Raw genomic sequence first — 18,274 nt, forward strand, 5'->3', positions numbered from 1 at the left:
CTCTGCTGTGACCTCTCTGGCCACAGCCTCTCACCAGGGTGTGGTCACTTGTCATGAGCAGTATTCAAAACCAGGAACCAAGGGGTGGTCTGAGCTCCTTTAAGCCCCAGGGTTTAGGGGCTCCTGGTGAGTCCTCAGAGAAGAGTCCAGAAGAGGAGGATGGAAGGGGGGTGGCCTGCTAGGAGGGGAATCGTCTTGTGCTTCACTATCAGCCTCCTGCTTCAAGGTAAGATGGGGCAAGAACCGGGAAGACCAGAGTGTGGTTCTGAAGGATATCTAGGAACTTCCTTCTGGCACTCGAAGGACATTAGAATTAACATGTTAAATAGTTCTTCCATAATGTCAGTGTTTTGATTTCCTTTTGGTGACAAATAGAAAGACATTCCACTGCTCAGGACACACAGCCCTCCTCTCTCCCTGACTGCATAGAGATCTACCAAACTGTCCCATTACACCACCTCTCCAATTCTATGTTTTCATTGTCCTCCAGTGCCTCTTCCACCACACCCTCAACCTACCCTCCCTGTCTTTTTCCTTTGATATGGCGTCTATGAAAAGAGTAGCCCTGAAGGAGTAAGTAAAATACTAAGAGAGGGTGGCAATCCATCTGAGGGATTGCCTCCATGAGGGAATATTTGTTCCCAGGCTGGGTACATACCTTAAATGTTATGGAAAGAGATGGAGATCACACAAAAGATCACACAAAAATGATACACACTGTATCAGCTGAGAACCTGTGGCTCCCAGACATCATCATCATGGAATTGTGCGTATCTGGGTGGGGGAAAGCCAGCATGAAGCCCATCTGCAAAGAACAGCTGAGGGTCAGTGCAGGGCATGGGGACACCAACAGATTCAGACTGGGGCACAGCCTCAGTTAGGTGACTCCCACAAAACACTATGAGCAGAAGAGATGAGAGAGTGACCTTAGAGAAAGAGCCCAAAAGGAGCACAGTAGGGGAAGACCTGGGATGGAAGGGAGTCAAAAGCTGATGAAGGCACCCACAGCACCCACCTCTCCCTGACTCTCACAAGCAGCGTGGATGTGGATCAGGGACCTCCAGGTCTCACCGCCTATGTCAGCAGCGAAGGTCGAATACAGTAAGACAGGCCAATGAAGGTGACCAGCACCTGTAATCTGGACATCTTCCACTTTCCTTTTGACCAACAGAACTGCACGTTCACCTTCAGTTCCCTCCTCGACACAGGTGAGCGAGACACATTTTGGTAACCATTTAAGGTTCAAGGGGAAGATATTTAAATGATGTAGGTGTTACTTAGGAAGGTTTTACATTAGTGTTTCTCGACTCTGGCTACCCACTGAAGCTTTTTAAAAATACCAATAACTATGCATTACCTCAGAAATTCCAATTTAATTGTTCCAGGTGGGGCTCAGTTACTGTGATTTTTTATATCTCCCCAGGTGATGCTAATGTGCAGAGAGGGTTAAGAACTACTGCTTTAATTCCTCAATAAAGTAAATAAATTAAATAAATAAATAAATAAATACTACTACTTTAGATCTTAGATGGCCCTTGCACCAAAGAGGCCCACCTGACCCTGAGTTGCTGCACATCTATAATTTTTAGTTCAAACCTTTTAACATTAATAACTAACACACTTAAACTGATAATTAACGTAACTGAATGCCACCAGGTATCCTGTGGCAGAACTGGACAAATTAATCATTATAATAGGCATGTGTGTAATTATAAAAATATTGAGCTGTTCAAGACTGAGTCCACTAAAACAACATCATAGAACTGGGGAATTGAGAAGAAAAACAGGAAAGTTCTTGACTCATGTTTGAGTCATATCTAATCTTCCCATAACTTTGACTTCAACAACAACAAATAAAACTCCCAATGCTGCAGCCCACACATATATGAATTGCTGGTCCTGTGACCCATCTGAGACAACCTGGATGCCCTGCTTTAAAGGACAGAGAAGAGAATTTGTTGAAGAAGCTCAGTGAAGGAGGAATTGAATCTTGTGTACAGGAGACTTGAGGAGACTTCTGGACTGAGCGGCCCCGGCCTCCCTTGCAGTGGACAGCATGCTCCTGGGCATGGATAAGGAATTGTGGGTGATAACAGACACGTCTCGTAACGTCATTCTGACCCGAGGGAGTGGTAGCTCCTGAACATCGACAAGGCCACCCCAGAGACGCTGGTGGACAGCAACCTATATGACCAGATCATGTTCTTTGTAAGTCCAGGGGCCCCTGTTTGACTTCCGAGCCCAGTTGCTCTGTGATTTTCCTCTTGATCTAAGGCCCTTTGGGATGTAAAAATAGTTCCAGGGGGTTAAGCCCCTGCTCCTCACTCTACCCCCTACCATAACTGCCCTCAAGAAGGATCCCCAAGGCCTCTGCCCTGCAGAGAGGAAGAGCAGCTGGGCTGTTGTAAGAATGGGCAGTCCTGTCCAATGCTCCAAAGTGCCCCACTTGCCCCTAAAAGTCTACAGTTGTGTTCCCAGCAGGTGGAACATAAGGGAAAATTAGACAACAAAATTGGGGGCACTTTAGAAGAGGTCACAATTAAATGCATCTGTTACCCAACGAGGTCATCCCATGGCCAGCCTAACTGGACATCAGCAAGGATTGGATAATCAAATATAGAGTTGAGGGACTTCCCTGGTGGTGCAGGGGTTAAGAATCCGCCTGCCAATGCAGGGGACACGGGTTCGAGCCCTAATCTGGGAAGATCCCACATGCCGCGGAGCAACTAAGCCCGTGCGCCACAACTACTGAGCCTGTGCTCTAGAGCCCATAAGCCGTAACTACTAAGCCTGTGTGCCACAACTACTGAGCCTGCGTTCCACAACTACTGAAGCCCGCACGCCTAGAGCCCGTGGTCCACAACAAGAGAAGCCACTGAAATGAGAAGCCCGTGCACCACAACGAAAACCCAACACAGCCAAAAATAAATAAATAAAATAAATTTTAAAAATATATATATATAGAGAGAGAGAGAGAGTTGAGTCCTCTGGCATCGGTTATTTGCCACATCCTCCACACTCCTCCCCACCAGGTGGCCATCAGGCGCAGGCCCAGCCTCTACGTCATAAGCCTCCTGGTGCCCAGGAGCTTTCTGATAGCCATCGACACCCTCAGCTTCTTCCTGCCGGCAGAAAGTGAGAACCGCGCCCCATTCAAGATGACACTCCTGCTGGGCTACAACGTCTTCTTGCTCATGACGTTGAATGACTTACTACCTGCCAGTGGCAGCCCCTCTCATCAGTATGGTCCCTCCCACTTTCCGGGGAAGCAAAGGCAGCAGGGGACATGGTGGGAGGCAGGTAGCAGGAGAACCGCTGCCTCTCCACTTAAGGAGGGAATGGATTCTGAGGAAAGATTGGATTTGGGGAAAAAAATCTTTTTTAGTGAGGAATCTGCCCAGATTTATTTATAGTTTGCTTTGCCTTCAGGTGTCTATTTTGCCCTGTGTCTGTCACTGATGGTGGTCCACCTGCTGGAGACCATCTTCATCACCTACCTGCTGCACCTGGCCAACACCCAGCCCCCACCCAGGCCTCGCTGGCTCCGTTCCCTGCTTCTACACTGCACCAGCCCAAGGAAATGCTGCCCCGCTGCACCCCAGAAGGGAACACGGGCCTGGGCCTCAGCCCTGCCCACCTGCCTGGTGAGGGAAATCAGCACGGCCCACGCGTCCTCTCCCATCACCTCCCCTTCTCTGCTCCCGCCTCCTTCCTGCCCCCACAGCCCCCCAGCTGACGTTGGCAGCCCACAGCTGAGTCTCTGTCTCTCCCTAGGTGTGAAGGAGCCCGTGGAGTTGGTGGGGAAGGCGCCAGGTCCCAGGGAGGCAGAGCTAAATGGGTGCCCTGGGTCAGCGAGGGCCCAGCAGGAGGACGAGGCTCAGAAGCAGCACTCGGTCAGCCTGTGGATGCAGTTCAGCCACATGATGGACACCCTGCTCTTCAGCCTCTACCTGCTCTTCCTGGCCCCCTCCATCGTCACGGTCATCATCCTCTGGAACACCTAGGCAGACATCCACACCCACCTCTCCCTGCAAACCACAGCTTGAAGTTTCTCTTGGTCTTAGGGCCAGCCAGACACAGGCCCTTTCCTAATCTTAAACACCCCCAGTGACTACCATGTCCCCTCTATATTCCCAAAACTCCAACAGGGCCCTACCGAGCAGGTTTAGAACAGCCCTAGACAATCTCCTGACTTCTCATATGCACAGTCCTCAATCCTGCACACTTTCAGTGTTTCTTAGCCACACCTAACCTCTGACTCCCTTACCACTGAAGATCAGGGTCAGTGGAGTCTCTCCCTGATTGACTGTCCCAATAAACAACTTTCCAGGGCTTCCCTGGTGGCGCAGTGGTTAAGAATCCGCCTGCCAACGCAGGGGACACGGGTTCAAGCCCTAGTCCGGGAAGATCTCACATGCCGTGGAGCAAATAAGCCTATGCACCATAACTATGAGCCTGTGCTCTACAGCCCGCAAGCCACAACTACTGAGCCTGTGTTCCACAACTACTGAAGCCCGCACGCCTAGAGCCCGTGCTCCACAACAAGAGAAGCCACCACAATGAGAAGCCCGCACACAGCAACAAAGAGTAGCCTCCGCTTGCTTCAAGTAGAGAAAGCCCAGGCACAGCAACGAAGACCAAATACAGCCAAAAATAAATTAATTAATTAAATAAATTAAAGAAGACAAAAACAAAAATGACTTTCCAGGAAGCACTGGCTCCTCAGTACGTTTATTATAGCTCCACAAACACTGAGGTAAAGAGTTCTCTCGCAGAAGCTTTGATACTTCACCCTAAACAGGTGTAATCTGATTTGATTTTAAGTCTCTCAGGCACTTTCAGAGATTCAAAGGAATGAAAAGGTCAATCTCATTTCCAAGAAATTACTATAAAATACTGACAATTGCAAAATGTCCCTTTCATCAACCACTTCCATTTCATTTTCTTTTGTGTCATTTTTTTACTCTGACAGTTCTTCTGATTTCACAAAATCAAATAGAGAGGGCTTTCTGAATATACATGCCTGGAGGAGGGCCAGGAAGACTAGTTAAGGGCCTCAATTAAAGGGTTCAGGTTACATAGTTGTACAGCCACACAATGGAATGCTTTGTAGCCATTTAAAGTGAGAATACAGATCTCTGTTAAAACCATGGAAACAGGTCCATGATATATAAAGCGGAGAAAACAAGTTACAAAACACTATGTATACATAATTTCTCTTTTAAAAAATAGAGTGCTAGATAGAAATGCAGAGAAAAAGGTATGGGTGGCTAGACACCAAAAAAAAAATAGAGCAAATTTTGCCCTGCATAATAGGATTATGAGTGATTGCTATCTTCTTTTATATCCTTGTCTGTGTTTTCAATGAGCATGTATTATTTTTACAAAAAAAACCCAAAAAAACCAACAACAACCTATTTTTTAAAAAAGAGTTCCGTATTAACAGTACTTCACACCGCCACCAGCAGATATCCTGTGGAGGACTCTTAACAGCTAGCTGGGAGCAAGGACCCGAGGAGAGAGAGAAATTGAAAGGGAAATGAAAGAATATGAAGGATGAATATCTGGATTATGTTTTAATTATATTCAGTTAGATGAACAGATTTCAGGGATTTATTTATATTTCTGCCTCCACTTGGAGAGTGTGCCTTCCTAAAGGTCAGGTATAATGTCTCATCCATTTTTACAGTTCAGTATATGGTACCATGATCATGATGTCTGACACATCATAAGTGCTTAATAGACTTGTTGAACTATTAAATGCATGAACGAACACCAGCCAACCAAGAATCAGTGTCTATTAGCTCTAGGTGTAATCCCTTTATCCCATCTTGGCATTCCATCTTTCATGTATTATTTAAGCCAGTCTGAGACATTTAGTCACCCAAAGTAGTTTCTTATTTCAGTATTCAATAATTCTTAAGCAATATCTTGAATCTTTAACTCAGCCTTTTAACATATTAAGTGCAACACACAGCTGGCATGCCGAAACCTTACATAATAAAGAAGGTTTTTCTTCCTTCACATAACTTTTTAAATTAAACTTTGTATTGCAATACAACATACATACAGAAAAGTGTATGCATCTATGTGTACCACTCAATGAATTTTTAAAATTGATCACACCTGCATAACCACCACCCAGGTGAAGAAATAGAACAACTTTAGGAAAAACACTCCTTGGGGCCCCTCCCAATCATTACTCCCATTTATTCTCTCTGAAGATAATCACTAACCTGACTTCTAGACTCGTTTAGCGTGTTTTAGGATTTTAGATGAACGGAATTACAGTATGTATTCTTTTATGTCTGGCTTTTTTTCCTCAATATTATGTTTGTGAAATTTAGCTATGTTGTGTGAATAGCGATAGTTTGTTCATATTCATTGCTGTATAGGTTTTCATTTAACTACTTTTAGGTTAGTAATTGTAGTCTTATTTAGGAGTTAACAGACTCAAACTTACATTAGTTAAAATCACTGCTCACTTATTGATATTAAAAGAACATTGGGGGACCTCCCTGGCAGTCCAGTGGTTAAGACTCCATGCTTCCAATGCAGGGGTGTGGGTTCTATCCCTGGTCAGGGAACTAAGATCTCATATGCTGCAGGGCACAGCCAAAAGAAAAGTTTAAAAAATAATAAAATAAAAATAAAAGAACATCAGCAGATTGCCTTCAATCATGCATTAAACTAGATAATTTAACAGTACTTGCTTATCTCCCTTTATATCCTCAGTTAAAGGGTATAATATCTTAAATCCTTCTTGTAACAAGGAAGGGGATGAAAAAAGTTGGGATGCTAGATGCATGGTCCAAAGCCTTCTCTCTTCAGGAGAGGGTTCACTCAAGAGTTGAGGGTTCCCTCTTGACCATATGATATTGTGCTGGGAGGAGGAACTGGTTTACAGTGAGAGTATGTCTCCATCTTTCCTACCCATTTCCATGTGGGTATTTTCTCATTTGCCTGATATGTAAGAGTCACTCAGCTAGCATAAATATAAAATTATAACTATAAAACTTCTGGAAGAAACTAGAGCAAAACATACTGCAACACTGTGATAAGCAAAGATTTTGTACACTGAACAAGGGACTATAAAAATAACCAGGTGTATTAGAAGAAGCAAATATAATTTCTAAAAACAAAAAATATAATTATTGAAAAAAAAACTTCAGTGGATAAGTTAAAGCAAATTAGAGACAGATAAAAAGGAATTGGTGACTTAGAAGACAAGGCTGAAAATATTTCTCTGCCAGAAAGTGGCAGAGAGAGACAAAGGAATGGAGAAGGAAAAATGAAATGAGCAAAGAAAATCCTAAATGAAACCAAAAGTCAAAAAGGAAGAAAAAAGAAACAAAGTGTGAAATAAGATGGCAGAAATAAATCCAAATATTTTAGTAATAAAAATAAATCTAAATGTACTAAACTCAACAAGGTAGTTAGTATTTGTTTAGTTGGATTTTTAAAAGACACACCTAAAATCTAAGGACACAGAAAAGCTAAAGGTAAAAGATAGGAAAAGTTATGTAAAGCAAATACTAATTAAAAGCAAGCTGGGAGGTGGAGTCAAGATGGCAGTGTGGGAAGACACGGACTTACCGTCTCCCCACAACTAGGACGCCTGCCGGCCGCTGGTGGGGGACTCTGTTGCCCAAGGAGATGGGAGGAACCCCAAAGTGAACTGGTAGGAAGCAGAGGGACTGAGGGGGAGGAGAAGTGGAGGCCAGACAGGATCAGCGCCCCTGAGGCCAGGGAGATCAGGACAGGCAGGTGGGAGGGACTCTCCAGGAAGAGCGGGAGAGGAGCAGAGGGCGATCGCCTGGCCCACTGGGGCTAGGGAGTCTGCTGAGCTCCCAAGCTGGTACCCCCCCCAAGGCCCCCGCCAGGCCACGTGGGTCCCTGGGGGCATAGGAGGGAGGCCTGGAGAGATCAGGAGAGGCAGGCAGGAGGAGCCATCTGGGAGGAGCGAGAGAGGAGCAGAGGGCGATTGCCCTGCCCCATCGAGCCCAGGAAGCCTGCTGGGCTCCCAGGCGAGGTCCCCTGCCCTCTGAGACCAGGGGTGGGGGGCACACCTGGGCCCCTTCTGTTCCTTGAGCCTAAGCCTCAACCCCCATAGCCCCCAGGGCCTCTTCCAGCCCTGTGGGTCCTAAGCACAGGCCCAACCCACCACCCAAACCTCACCCTTGCTTAGGCCCCGCCCTCCACAGCCAAGACCTTCCCCCTCCCCCCCTTTTTTTTTCTTTACCCTCCTCTTTTTTACTACTGTGGTACTGATGTACCTTCTGGTTGTTGATTTATCTATATTTTTATTTTTATATTTTTCCTAACATATCTGTTAGTTTCCTAGCCTAATTTATTTTTTACTTTGTTATTGTTTTGTTTTGTTTTGTTTTGCCACCACACGTGGCTTGTGGGATCTTGGCTCACGAGCCAGGGGTCGGGCTGAAGCTCCTGCAGTGGGAGCTCTGAATCCAAACCACTGGACTAACAGAGAACCTCAGACCCCAGGGAATATTCATCAGAGTGAGGTCTCACGGAGTTCGTCATATCAGCACCAAGATCCAGCTCTACCCAATAGCCTAAAAACTCCAGTGTTGGAAGCCTCAGGCCAAACAACAAGTAAGACAGGAACACAATCCCACTCATAAAAGAAAAAAACTGAGACGGCAAAAAAATATGTCACAGATGAAGCAGCAAGGTAAAAACCTACAAGACCAAATAAATGAAGAGGAAATAGGCAATCTACCTGAAAAAGAATTCAGAGTAATGATAGTAAAGATGACCCAGAATCTCAGAAATAGAATGGAGGCAGACTGAGAAAATACAAGAAATGTTCAACAGAGATCTAGAAGAACTAAAGAACAAACAGACAGAGATGAACAACACAATATTGAAATGAAAAATACACTCAAAGGAATCAATAAGAGAATAACTGAGGCAGAAGAACGAATAGGTGAGCTGGAAGACAAAATGGTGGAAATACCTGCCGAGAAGCAGAATAAAGAAAAAAGAATGACAAGAATTGAAGACAATATCAGAGACATCTGGGACAACACTAAATGCACCAACATTCAAATTATAGGGGTCCCAGAAGAAGAAGAGAAAAAGAAAGGGTCTGAGAAAATATTTGAAGAGATTATAGTTGAAAACTTCCATAACATGGGAAAGGAAATAGTCAATAGTCAATCTACCCAGCAAGGATCTCATTCAGATTCAATGGAGAAGTCAAAAGCTTTTCAGACAAGCAAAAGCTAAGAGAATTCAGCACCACCAAACCAGGGTTACAACAAATGCTAAAGAAACTTCTCTAGGCGGGAAACACAAGAGAAGAAAAAGACCCACAAAAACAAACCCAAAACAATTAAGAAAATGGTAATAGAAACATACATATCAATAATAACCTTGAATGTAAATGGATTAAATGCCTCAACCAAAAGACACAGACTGGCTGAATGGATACAAAACAAGACCCATATATATGCTATCTACAAGAGACACACTTCAGGCCTAGGGACACATACAGACGGAAAGTGAAGGGATGGAAAAAGGTATTCCATGCAAATGGAAATCAAAAGAAAGCTGGAGTAGCAATACTTGTATCAGATAAAATAGACTTTAAAATAAAGACTGTTACAAGAGATAAGGAGGGACACTACAAAATGATCAAAGAATCAATCCAAGAAGAAGATATAATAATTATAAATGTTTATACACCCAACATAGGAGCACATCAATACATCAGGCAAATGCTAACAACCATGAAAGAAGAAATTGACAGTAACACAATAATAGTAGGGAACTTTAACACCCCACATACACCAATGGACAGATCATCCAAATAGGAAATAAATAAGGAAACACAAGCTTTAAATGACATAAGAGACCAGATAGATCTAATTGATATTTATAGAACGTTTCACCCCAAAGTGGCAGAATACACTTTCTTCTCAAGTGCACATGGAACATTCTACAGGATAGATCACATCTTGGGTCACAAATCAAGCCTTGGAAAATTTAAGAAAATTGAAATCATATCCAGCATCTTTTCTGACCACAACACTCTGAGATTGAAAGTCAATTACAGGAAAAAAACTGTAAAACACACAAATACGTGGAGGCTAAACAGTGTGCTACTAAATAGCCAAGAGATCACCAAAGAAATCAAAGAAGAAATAAAAAATACATAGAAACAAATGACAATGAAAACATGAGAACCCAACCTATGGAATGCAGCAAAAGCAGTTCTAAGAGGGAAGTTTATAGCAACTCAACCTCACCTCAAGAAACAAGAAAAATCTCAAATAAACAATCTAACTGTAAACATAAAACAGCTAGAGAAAGAAGAACAAAGAAAACCCAAAGTCAGTAGAAGAAAAGAAATCATAAAGATCAGAGCAGAAATAAGTGAAATAGAAACGAAGAAAACAATAGCAAAGATCAATAAAACTAAAAGCTGGTTATTTAGGAAGATAAACAAAATTGATAAACCCTTAGCCAGACTCATCAAGAAAAAAACGGAGAGGACTCAAATCAATAAAATTAGAAATGGAAAAGAAGAAATCACAACTGACACTGCAGAAATACAAAGGATTATAAGAGACTACTACAAAAACTATATGCCAATAAAATGGACAACCATGAAGAAATGGACAAATTCTTGGAAACGTACAATTTTCCAAGACTGAAACAGGAAGAGTTAGAAAATATAAACAGACCTATCACAAGTAATGAAATTGAAACCATAATTAAAAATCTTCCAACAAACAAAAGCCCAGGACCAGATGGCTTCACAGGCGAAATTCTATCAAACATTTAGAGAAGAGCTAATACCTATCCAGCTCAAACTCTTCCAAAATATTGCAGAGGGAGAAACACTCCCAAATTCATTCTATGAAGCCACCATCACCCTGATACCAAAACCAGAAAAAGATACCACAAAAAAAGAAAATTATAGACCAGCATCACTGATGAACATAGATGCAAAAATCCTGAGCAAAATATTAGCAAACAGAATCTAACAGCACATTAAAAGGATCATACACCATGAACAAGTGGGGATTTATCCCAGGGATGCAAGGATTCTTCAATATATGCAAAACAATCAATGTGATACACCACATTAACAAATTAAGAAACCATATGATCATCTGAGTATATGCAGAAAAAGCTTTTGACAAAATTCAACACTAATTTATTATAAAAACTCTCCAGAAAAATGGGCATAGAGGGAACCTACCTCAACATAATAAAGGCCATATATGACAAACCCACAGCAAGCATCATACTCAATGGTGAAAAACTGAAAGCTTTTCCACTAAGATCAAGAACAAGACAAGGATGTCCACTCTCACCACTCTTATTCAACATAGTTTTAAAGTCCTAGCCACAGCAATTAGAGAAGAAAAAGAAATAAAAGGAATAAAAATTGGAAAAGAAGAAGTAAAACTGTCACTTTTTGCTGATGACATGATACTATACATAGAAAATCCTAAACATGCCACCAGAAAACTACTAGAACTAATCAATGAATTTGGTAAGGTTGCAGGATACAAAATTAATGCAAAGAAATCTCTGGCATTTGTATACACTAGCAATGAAAAATCAGAAAGAGAAATTAAGGAAACACTCCCATTTATGATTTCAACAAAAAGAATAAAATGCCTAGGAATAAACTTGCCTAAGGAGGAGAAAGACTTGCACTCAGAAAACTATAAAACACTGATGAAAAAAATCAAAGATGACATAAACAGATAGAGAAATATACTATGTTCTTGGATTGGAAGAATCAATACTGTGAAAATGACTATACTACCCAAAGCAATCTACAGATTCAATGCAATCCCTATCAAACTACCAATGGCATTCTTCACAGAATTAGAACAACAAATCTTAAAATTAGTATGGAGACACAAAAGACCCCGAATAGCCAAAGCAATCTTGAGAAAGAAAAATGGAGTTGGAGGAATCATGCTCCCCAATTTCAAACTATACCACAAAGCTACAGTAATCAAGACAGTATGGTACTGGCACAAAAACAGAAATATAGATCAATGGTACAGGATAGAATGCCCAGAGATAAACCCACGCATATATGGGCACCTAATTTATGACATAGGAGGCAAGAATATACAATGGAGAAAAGACAGCCTCTTCAATAAGTGGTGCTGGGAAAACTGGACAGCTACATGTAAAAGAATAAAATTAGAAAACTACTTAACACCATACACAAAAATAAACTCCAAATTGATTAAAGACTTAAATGTAAGACCAGACACCATAAAACTCTTAGAGGAAAACATAGGAAAAGCACTCTTTGACATAAACCACAGCAAGATCTTTTTTGACTCACCTCCTAGAGTAATGGAAATAAAAACAAAAATAAACAAATGGGACTTAATTAAACTTAAAAGCTTTTGCACAGCAAAGGAAACCATAAACAAGACAAAAAGACAACTCTCAGAATGGGAGAAAATATTTGCAAATGAAACAACAGACAAAGGATTAATCTCCAAAATATACAAACAGCTCATGGAGCTCAATATCAAAAAAACAAACAATCCAGTTTAAAAAAATGGGTGGAAGACCTAAATAGACATTTCACCAAGGAAGACATACTGATGGCCAAGAGGCACATGAAAAGATGCTCAACATTACTAACCATTAAAGTAATGCAAATCAAAACTACAATGAGATATCACCTCATGCTGGTCAGAATGGCCATTATCAAAAATCTAGAAACCATAAATGCTGGAAAGGGAACCCTCTTGCACTGTTGGTGGGAATGTAAATTGATACAACCACTGTGGAGAATATGGAGGTTCCTTAAAAAATTAAAAATAGAACTACCATATGACCCAGCAATCCCACTACTGGGCATATACCCTGAGAAAACCATAATTCAAAAAGAGACATGTACCACAATGTTCATTGCAACACTATTTACAATATCCAAGACATGGAATCAACCTAAATGTCCATCGACAGATGAATGGATAAAGAAGATGTGGCACATATATACAGTGCAATATTACTCAGCCATAAAAAGAAACGATATTGAGCTATTTGTTGTGAGGTGGATGGACCTAGGGTCTGTCATACAGAGTGAAGTAAGTCAGAAAGAGAAAAACAAATACCGTATGCTAACGCATACATATGGAATCTAAAAAAAATGGTACTGATGAACCTAGTTGCAGGGCAGGAATAAAGAAGTAGACATAGAGAATGGACTTGAATACTTGGGGTGGGAGGGGGATGCTGGGGCGAAGTGAGAGTAGCATCAACGTATATATACTACCGAATGTAAAATAGTTGGCTGGTGGGAAGAAGCAGCATAGCACAGGGAGATCGGGCTCGGTGCTTTGCGATGACCTAGAGGGGTGGGATAGGGAGAATGGGAGGGAGGCTGAAGAGGGAGGGGATATGGGGACATGTTTATGCATATGGCTGATTTGCTTTGTTGTGCAACAGAAACTAACACAGTACTGTGTAGCAATTATACTCCAATAAAGATCTATTAAAAAAAAAAAGGCACACTGGAACGGTTCATCAACATCAGACAAAATTTTCATTAAGACAAAAATAATTATTCAGAATAAAGAGAATCTCAACATAACGATAAAATGTTTAATCACTTGGAGAATATAAACATTATAAAGTTGAATGCATCTAATAAAATAGCCTCAAATATATATAAAGCAAAAATAGAAAGAATTAAAAAGATAAAGTGACAGTTCTGTAATTATAATAGATTTCAACACATCTCAAGCTGATAACACATTATTGAAAAAATAATATACTTTAACCACACAGTTAAATTAGATTTAATGAGAATATATAGAACTCTACAGTTAACAATTGGAAAATACATTCTTTGCAAGCACATTTGGAATATTTACAAAAATTAACTATATATAGACTATAAAGCATGTCTCAAAATTTAGTAGCAGTCAGACTGTATTCTCTGAAATTATTGTTATTATTATTAACACTTAAATAGTACTAATTATGTACCAGCACTGTTCTAAGCATTTTATAATTATGACCTTATTTAATCCTTATAACAACATGATGAGATAAGAGCTATTACTATCATCCATTTTATAGATGAAGAAACTGAGGCAAAGAGGTGAAGTAACTTAAGTAACTTACACACAAGATCACACAGCTTGTAAATGGTGGACCTGGGATTCACACTGAGGGAGTCCAGCTTTAAAGTTCATGCTCTTAACCACTTTTCTATGCTGCCTCTTTAGTCACAAGCTAGAAACAAAAAACTTTTCCACATTTGTAGACTAAAACGTATGTTTCTAAATAACTCATAGATCAAAAAAATAATTGATTTTTTTAATCCCTTAGAATTGAAACTAGTACATAACAACACTTGAGGGAGATAAATATTTCAAAGGAAATGTGCAACTTTAAATAAATATATAGGGATTTCCCTGGTGGCGAAGTGGTTAAGAATCCGCCTGCCAATGCAGGGGACACAGGTTCGAGCCCTGGTCCGGGAAGATCCCATATGCCGCAGAGCAACTAAGCCCGTGCACCGCAACTACTGAGCCTGTGCTCTAGAGCCTGTGAGCCACAACTACTGAGCCCGTGCACCACAACTACTGAAGCCCACGTGCCTAGAGCCCGTGCTCCACAGCAAGAGAAGCCACCGAAATGAGAAGCCTGCACACCACAACGAGGAGTAGCCCCGCTCGCCGCAACTAGAGAAAGCCTGCACGCAGCAATGAAGACCCAACACAGCCTAAAATAAATAAATAAATTTATAAATAAATATAAATGAAAAGAAGAAAGGATGCCACAATTCTCGGAAATGTGAAAGTAATGTGTAGTAACAGATCAGTGGTTACCTGGGGTCAGAATGGAGTGGGGAAGGGCAGGAGGGAGTGGTTGCAAAGGTTATAACCACTCTTTGGTTGTGATGATGGTTTCACAGGTGCATATATATATGTCAAAACTCGTCAAAGTGGAGTCTTTGAACAGTTTATTTTATGCCAATTATACCTCAATAAAACAATTTTATAAATGTGCCCATAGGGAAAAAAACTTAAACGTTATATGAGGGTGTAAAGTGAAAAGTCCTTCTGCATTCCCCACCTGCCACTACTAATGTCTTTGAAGTCTTCCATGAGAACTTTCCCAAGCATATCCATCTATCTCCCTTTCCTCCAAGGAGGTAATAACTCTTCTAAATTTTGTATTTATTATTCTCTTACTTTTTGAAATTTCTAAAAATGCAGAAAAACTGGATCACTCACCCATCATTGGTGCTAATGTAGAATGGTACTGCCACTCTGGGAAAGAGTATCCCAGTTTCTTTAAAAACTGTATATGTAGGGAGTTCCCTGGTGGCCTAGTGGTTAGGATTCCAGGCTTTCACTACCATGGACCACGTGGGGCAGCCAAAAACAAACAAACAAACAAACAAAAAATTGTACATGAGAATACCATACAATCCAGCAATTACACTTCTGGGTATTTATTCCAGAAGACTTATGTGCACACAAAAACCAGAACACAAATATCTCTAGCAGCTTTATGCATAATAGACAAAAACTATAAACAACTCTGTGAAGAAAAACATATTTGACCCCTGCTCCCAGTTCCTGACACAGAGTTCCTAAAACCCTGTAAATTCCTGAGTGATAGGGGTGTTAGGAACATCTTTTGTTCTGATATTTGGTCTTTGATCCTGTTCCTGACACAGACCTCCTAAATCCCTTGAATTTCCTGGATGATAGGAGCACTTTTTGCTCTCCTGAGGTGACTTTTGGTGGACCCCTGGATAGCTTCAGGATGGGGACTGTTCACTAGAAAGACCAAGCCATGATTAGAAGCTCCAACCCCCAGCCTCTGAAAAGAGGAGAGGAGCTGGAGATTGAGTTCATAATCAATCATGCCGGGCTTCCCTGGTGGCGCAGTGGTTGAGAGTCTGCCTGCCGATGCAGGGGACGCGGGTTCGTGCCCCGGTTCGGGAGGATCCCACATGCCACAGAACAGCTGGGCCCGTGAGCCATGGCCGCTGAGCCTGCACGTCGAGAGCCTGTGCTCCGCAACGGGAGAGGCCACAACAGTGAGAAGCCCACGTACCGCAAAAAAAAAAAAAAAATCAATCATGCCCATGTAATGAAGCTTCCATAAGAAATCCTGAACTATGGAGTTTGGAGAGCTTCTGGATGGACGAATACATCCACGTGCTGGGAAGGTGGCACACCCCAACACCACAGGGACAGAAGTTCCTGTGCTCAGGACCCTTCCAGACCTTGCCCTGTATGTCTTTTCATCTGGCTATTTATCTGTATCCTTTATTATATACTTTATAATAAACCAGTAAACACAAGTGTTTCCATGAGTTCTATGAGCCATTATAGTAAACTATCAAACCTGAGGATGGGGCTGTGGGAACCCCTAATTTATAGTCAGTTGTTCAGAAGTACAGGAGGCCTGGGTTTGTGACTGGCATCTGAAGAAGGGGGCAGTCTTGTGGGAATCAGACTTTTACCCGTGGGATCCGCACTAACTCTGGGTAGTTAATGTCAGAATTGCTTGGTATGAGGGGGGAAGAAAAACCACACATTTGGTGTCCAAAGTGTTGTGAGTAAAACAGAGGAAATAAGTGTTTTCCCTTAAAACTCAGAAGTCCTTCGCCAGGTGAAAAACAAACTGTGGTACATCCATACCATGGACTACTACTCAGCAATGTAAAAGGGGTGAGTACTTATACAGGCAGCAATCTGGATGGATCTCCAGAGAATTTTGTTGAATGAAAAAAGCCAATCCCAAAGGGTTACATCTGCATGATTTGATCTATATAACATTCTTGAAATGACAAAATTATAGAAATGGAGAACAAATGAATGGTTGCCAGGTGGTGGAAGAATGGGGAGGGAGGTAGTTGTAGCTATAAAAGGGTGACATGAAAGAATCCTGGTGTTAATGTTCTGTATCATGAGTGTAGCAATAGCAATAGCAATATCCTGATTGTTGTATCTCAATATAGCCCATCCCAAAGGTTTTCAATAATGTGAGTGTGAACCAGAACCATCCGGGGAGCTTTCAGACATACACACACAAACCTCCAAATGATTTTTCTACTCACACACATTACCTGACAGTGCCAGGGCTGTAGGCCTTTATAGACATTAGATAAGGAAGGGTAAGTGGGAGAGTTCTGTTTTAGGAGAATGGCAAAATAAAGGATTAGGTTGGGGGAAACTAGATAGAGGAAACCTTATGAAGAAGCTATTCCAACAGTACATACAAGGGATGACGCAGTTCTGTACTGTGGTGCTAGCTGCGGGGACAGAGTTCTGAGAGGTTTATGTCTCAGAAAAGGAGCTTAGGGCTTCCCTGATGGTGCAGTGGTTAAGAATCTGCCTGCCAATGCAGGGGACACGGGTTTGAGCCCTGGTCCCGGAAGATCCCACATGCCGTGAAGCAACTAAGCCCGTGTGCCACAGCTACTGAGCCTGTGCTCTACAGCCTACGAGCCACAACTACTGAGCCTGCGTGACACAACTACTGAATCCCATGCACCTAGAGCCTGTGCTCCCCAACAAGAGAAGCCACCGCAATGAGAGGCCCGCACACCGCAACAAAGAGTAGCCCCTGCTCACCGCAACTAGAGAAAGCCCATGCACAGCAATGAAGACCAAATGCAGCCAAAATAAATTAAATAAAATAAATTAATTTTAAAAAAAGGAGCTTAACCTCTCAAGCAAGCTTCTTAACTAAGTATTGACAGTAATCCCTAATGTCCACAGTTGGATAGAGGATATACTTTTAGGTCTGCAACAAAATAATTACATGTTCTTGCCTCGTGAAATCAGCAAGTGTCCCCGCCACAAGAGAGCATACCATCCCCTCCTGGTGGTCCTGCACTTTCTCTGAGGCACAGTTAGTTCCAGAAGGACCTGAGGCGACCTTTATCAATGGCCTCACCTGCCCCATCTCCCAAGTCCCCCAGTTTTCCTGAAAGGTCCTTGTTACTCAAATTTAAACCACTTATCTAGACAAGGCGGCTAAACAGGCACTTCTCCCCGAGTCTTGGCCTAACTTCCTCCCTGCCTGGAGCCCAGAAGGCATACCTGGACAGGGGCAAAGCAGGACACTCTGCTGTGATCTCTCTGGCCACAGCCTCTCACCAGGGAGTGGTTACCTGTCATGAGCAGTATTCAAAACCAGGAACCAAGGCGTGGTCTGGGCTCCTTTAAGCTTCAGAGTTTGGGGGTTCCTGGTGAGTCCCAAGAGAAGAGTCCAGAAGAGGAGG

At 42.0% G+C, this 18,274-nt stretch overlaps 1 pseudogene; it reads left to right on the plus strand.

The window, feature by feature from the left end:
- Window positions 1-623: 623 nt before the first annotated feature.
- Window positions 624-4,004, plus strand: LOC137225438 (5-hydroxytryptamine receptor 3C-like; annotated as a pseudogene).
- The last annotated feature ends 14,270 nt before the right edge of the window (window positions 4,005-18,274 follow it).

This window comes from Pseudorca crassidens, chromosome 5, assembly GCF_039906515.1.
Source record: "Pseudorca crassidens isolate mPseCra1 chromosome 5, mPseCra1.hap1, whole genome shotgun sequence".
NCBI lineage: Eukaryota > Metazoa > Chordata > Mammalia > Artiodactyla > Delphinidae > Pseudorca > Pseudorca crassidens.